Source organism: Mus caroli, chromosome 7 (assembly GCF_900094665.2).
Source record: "Mus caroli chromosome 7, CAROLI_EIJ_v1.1, whole genome shotgun sequence".
NCBI classification, from domain to species: domain Eukaryota; kingdom Metazoa; phylum Chordata; class Mammalia; order Rodentia; family Muridae; genus Mus; species Mus caroli.
In genome coordinates this window covers 95890470-95896543 of record NC_034576.1, presented here as the reverse complement: position 1 = coordinate 95896543, position 6074 = coordinate 95890470, and positions in this window count along the sequence as shown.

Genomic DNA, 6074 nt, shown 5'->3' with positions numbered 1-6074 from the left:
TCAGTGAGAATGAAGTCACACCATACCCAATGAAAACAGTGCTAAGGGGAAAGTTCATAGCACTAAGTGACTCCATAAAGAAATTAGAAAGTTCTCATACCAGTAACTTAAAAGTACATCTGAAAGCTCTAGAGAAAAAGAACTAAACACACCCGAGATGCGTAGATGGCATAAAGTAATCAAAATCAAAACTGAATCAATCAATTAGAAACAGAGAACAGTACAAAAAAATCAATAAAACCAAGAGCTGGTTCTTTGAGAAAATCAACAAGATAGACAAACCCTTAGCCAAACTAACCAAGAGGCAGATAGACTACCGAAATTAACAAACTTAGAAATGAAAAGGGAGACATAGCAATGGGCACTGCAGAAATTCAAAGAATTATTATATCTTACTTCAAAAGCTGAGTTGAGCTAAACAGATTTTGCAAGCCACCAGAAGTAGAAACTGGTATAGTTTTAAATTACATTTCTAAAGAGCCAAGTGGCAGATAAAAGAAATTACAATGAGGAAATCTAAGTAGAAATGAATTCTCCCTTTTCATTCTCTTCTCATAACTTCTCATCATTCTCAAAGGGATTTTTAAATTATCTATTCCGACCGTTTTCACAGTTTGGCTTTTAGTGATAGGATTGATTCTGAACCGACTCAACAACTCCATCCAATAAAATGAATAAATGCAGAAGGTTCCTGATGAAAGGAGATCAGGGAGAGAGGGGTTCTGGGTCTCCTAATATTCATCATGCATCCAGTTGTCTTCCCATGGGGCTGGCTCCCCCCCAAAGTCCTTTATTTCCTCCATACTGTATGAAATGAAAACACACATTGGTGTTCTACAAAGGCAGAAACTATGCCTGCCTAAAAAGTTGAAGCAGTTGCCTCAGAAAGGACTTCTGTTTCTTGGACAACTGTTAAAATATTTCCTCTGGGGCAAAGAAAATATATACTTCTGGAGAAAAAAATTAAAATAGTTCCTCTTCTTCAAAGTTTTTGGATTAAAAATTGTTTCCCTGGACTGGAGAGATGGCTCAGCATTTAAGAGCACTGACTGTTCTTCCAGAAGTCCTGCATTCAATTCCCAGCAACCACGTGGTGGTTCATAACCATCTTTAATGGAATCTGATGCCCTCTTCTGGCGTGTCTGAAGACAGTAACAGTGTAGTCATATGCATAAAATAAATCTTCACAGAGAATTGTTTCCGATAAATCATTCTGGAAAGCCGTGCCATGCCTCCATCCCAAATCCCTAATCAAACTCAACACAGGGCTGTAACCATTCATTGATAAATGCCTATTTAAGACAGCTAAGCTTCTCTGCTTAGAAACACATCAACTCTTTTTTAATCACCATCACAACGTGGAGGAAATCAAGAAACCAGGCTGGGGAACTAAGTATAAACTGTTCAAGATTACAGAGTTAGCAGAGTGGGATCTTAGTCTGACTTCTCGTGATCAGAGCCACGCACTCTTCCTAATCCCAGTATCTTCAACATGCATGCCTATCTTTAGTTAGACTCCAAGAAATGTGGCATTATTAGGACCCCTTGTCAGAGGACCGGAGATCCTCTTCCATTCAGACTTATAGGATCATGTTCCACACCTGAAGCCAGCCACAAAGTATCCATAACGCTTTTCATAAAAGTCTGAACTCAGGTTATAGAGCAGAGGCCTACCTGATCTCACATCCTCAGATCCGGGCACAACCCCCGTTAGGAACCCAGGCTACATATGTTCAAGGTTACGGGGAAACAGGTACTGTCAAAAACTTATTAAATGGTTAAAAGTCAATTTTGCCCTGCTACAGAGATAGCAGGCTGGCACTCTAGATTTGATTCACATTCTGCATTATCTCGAAAGTAAAGGCATTAGAATTCATGTTTGGGGGGTTGGGGGTGCCACAGAACAAAGGATGATTGCCATCCCAAGCTAGGGGCCAGGGATGGCACCCAGCAATTTTAATTTGGTGAAAGTAAAGTGAATTAGGATTGAGGCACTCGGCTGGGAGCAGGGTTAGTGGTGGCCAGGCAGCTACAGATGAACAAACATCAGAAGTACCGGGGACCTGACCTCCAGAACTGTGATAGAACACATTTCCATTGGTGGGGGAGGGGAAGAGAAATTTGAATGTTCGGGTTCTGTAGATTGTGAGAGCAGAAGACTGAACAGGTTCTAGGCATTAAGAAGTCTGGGTTTCAGGGTGGCCGATGGCATCTGGCCTCCAAGAATAGACGAGCTAGTGGTTGGGATCTGGAACCCAACCCTTATTACCTTCTGTTTGAAGTAATAAACTGAGTAGTTATTGGCCACATCGGGTTGAAATATGAGGAAGAACTGCAAGTTTAGGTTAGCGAGGACCCTTAGGGCTGGATTGACAGCTGTGGCAGCCACAGGTACCAAGAAAATCAGGAGCAAGAAAGCCAGGCTGCCCATGGCTCAGGCTAGCCAGCAGGGCTGGTGGCAGGGCGAGAGAACCACTGGCAGAGAAGTGCAAGCAAGTGCGTGCCTGCCTACCCCACAGCTCCAGGCTGCAGACTCCCTTGCAAAACCAAACACCAGGCAGCTCAATTTCCTCTCTCACCATCCACCTGCCTTTCAGCCCACCTTCCCTTCGTTCATACTCCAAGTCCTTCAGCAGCCAGGGCTCATCATTATCTATGGCTTCTGGAAGCCTACTGCTACTTCAGGTCAGGCTTTAAGACTGCCTCATAGTCACTGCAAAGCTTGGAGCACGGTCTCTATTGCATTTCAACATCTCTGCTCTCTGCAGATCCTACAAAAGGGCATTAATAAACAATTTACATGTCAGTCATCACCAGGCGCGATAGCCTGTGACCTCCCCTCATCGACCACCACAGCAACCCTCTGCGTGATCACCGTTTCTACCTATAGAAGTACCGAGTAGGAAACAGGCTAAGGGAAGTGCAAGGGCACAGTGGCTCTTGGTGGAGCAAGGTTAGACAGATCCTCTGCCCTCCTGCAGGTTGTTCAGGCTCTTTGCCTCCGTTGTGGCCTGTGGCCACCTAATCAGTCCATGGTACTCTGTTTTCCTGTCACCCCACCCTCCACACGGCCGGCACAACCCATCCCTTCTGAGGCAGCCATCTTCCTCTATCTTCCTTCGCCTCGAATGGTGATAGGTTTGTCTTTGATTGTGACTTGTTACTTTTTTCTTGCAACTTTCAATATTCTTTGTTTTGTGTTTATGCTTAATGTTTTTTAATTATAACACTGAACAACTCTCTTTTGGTGTTTGCTTGCTTGTATTTGGATGGCCATCTTCTGAGATATAGGGTCTGTGCTATGATTTTTGTTGGATATATTTTTATGCGGTACTTAAAATGTATTTTCTCTCTATTCCATGTCTGCCATCCATAAATTTGGTTTTTTGTTTCACATAGACCTCACATATCCTGTACATAGTTTGCTACGTTAATATAGTCATCCTCGGAATGCCGTAATTAATTTTCCTTTCCTTCAAATTCTGATATTATATCTTCCACTTGATCTAGTCTATGGGTGACACTTTACAATCACTTTTTATTTCATTTGTTGAGATTTGATTTTTCAGAATTTCTTTTTATTGACTTCCATTTTTTTTGTATCCTGTGTCGACTTGTTTTATTAGTACTTATTAGTATTTATTTGTATTCTCATTCAATTCATTCCCAAGTTCATTTGTGTCCTGTTCGCTTTGGTGGCACTTCATCCTACTTGTCATTATTTGAATTCGTCACTCTTGCCAGTACCCACTCCTGTAGACTTGGTAATTGCTCAGTGACACTACCTTGATTTTTCACCTTTCTTGTGATTTTACCTCACGCATTGGAGCTGAGGTCATTGGTTGCATCTCTTTGATCATCTGCACTCTTTTAGTGAAGTAGCTGCTGTGCTTAGTATGACTAGGTTATAGTAGGGTTCGGGTATTGTTCTTCCCCATTGGATTCGGGCTACGTCTCACTAGCTAAATCCTCAACCTATGTACCTGTGGTACCTGACATGGTCTCCAGTACTACCAACAGTAAAATACCAAGCACAGAAACAAGATGCCATTCTCACCAGTTTTTCAGTCATGCTGTTTCCAAGTCCTCGACCAGTCCAACAATTGGCTACAGCCCACAAATAAATATTTAATCATGTATCTGGCCATAGCATCTTCTAAAAAAAAAATGTCTGACTGTGTGCACTGTTCAGAGTGGGAGGTTTCCCGGAGACTGTAATATCTAAGACTATAAAGATATGGAAGATAAGAATAAATGTGTGAACGAAAGTGAAGAATGCACTGGGTAAAGGGAACCATTTATTCAAATGTGCCAGAGAGATCATCGCAGTTGGAAAAGTAGTGCGTGATGCTCTCATTTGGAGTAGCTGGTGAGTGAGGAGTAGCTGGCGAGTGAAGATAAAGTGGTCTGAGAACAGTCTCTGCCTTTCCTTTCACATTATGCTAGGTTATGTGTACAGGCATGTTAATGTGTGTGACAGCTGTGAAATAAAGGTTGAAATGTGTTGGTGAGTGCCATGGAAGGCAGACGTTAGCATGCCTGGGAACATGAGTGATTGTAATGAGACAAATATTCAGAAAGATTCCTGTTCCCATATTACCAAAGCCATCCCATTGACCTGACAGGCAGCTTCCTCAACGGGGATATTATTGCTCTCCTATAGACTTTAATAGAGGAGGAGGGGAAGAAAAGAGGAGGAGGAATAGGGAAGAGGAAGAAGAGGAAGAGGAGGAGGAAAAAGAAGAGAAGGAAGAGGAGGGTGAGGAAGAGGAGGGGAAAGAGGAGGAGGAAGCAGTAGTAGTAGTCATGTGAGCAATGAATGACCTGAATGCAAAGCAGACACATGAATATCAATGTGACAGGCAACAGGAGGGGAGTGCAATAAAGTGAGCTGGCCTGAGTGACACTGGTAACCTGTTGAATTCCCAGCCTGAGGAGTAATTTACTGGTTAGTCCTAAACCACTGTAATTACTCACACAGCCCCCATGCTGATGTGAAGCCTCCTCTGCATTATTAATAATGGCAGGAACCAGCAGGGAATGGTGGGAGCAGAGGGGAGCAAACCAACTTCTCAGGCTTCTGAGAGAATGGGAAGGCCCCTGTCAGGGCCCTCTGAGAAAAGCCACATCTGCAGAATAAAACAGCTTCAGTTTCCAGCTCTTGTCACAGCCATGGTATGAGCCCCATGGAGAGTGCCCAGGAGACGGTGAGTACCAAGGGTGAAAAAAATAGAATCCAGGCCCTGGAGTTTGATCAGTTTGTATAAAATCACACACAAAAAACCCCCAACAAAACAAACAACAACAACAAAACCCTCTGCCCTGACCTCCCTAGGAACTGGCTGAACTATTTTGAGACCTCTCCAAAATAAGTTAAGGGAGCAATGTCAAACCCTTGTCTTTGGTATGGTATGCCAACTGGATCGCACTGCCCACAAGTGTGGCCGGTTCATTAACATTCTCATCTTTCCTGGTCAACCACAGAATCCAGTCCACGGTTACCAGCTAATCCCAGCTCTGTTCCAGTCGCCTCCTCTTTCCTGTCCTGCTCCTCACATTGTCAGCCTGATAGAAACAAGAACCAGCCACATCCTTTCTAGGCCTCCACTTAGAATACAGCCAATGGAAACTAAGAAATAGATGAGGAAAGATATCTCCAAATTCTACCTCCTAGGCAAGCCTGATTTCCTGTTTGGCTACAGCTAAGACACACACCCAGCACCACTGACTAAGAAATAGGCTGTGATTGGTCCCCAGAGCTTGAGCAAAGCATTTATTCCCATTTCCTGGAATGGCCAGTTGTATCTCTCCCTCTTTTCAACTCAATAATTTCTATAAAGTCATCTCAGGATAATCCTATAATTCTCATTTAATGGTCATATCAATTCTATCATTTGTCTGAAAATGACAAATATCCCCGAGTTGGCTGGTTACACCACCTTTATAACCTTGATGAGGACATTCACAAACACTCAATATGAATTCCTTTTGAAAAAAAAATGCGGCTGGGCAGTGGTGGCGCACGCCTTTAATCCCAGCACTTGGGAGGCAGAGGCAGGCGGATTTCTGAGTTC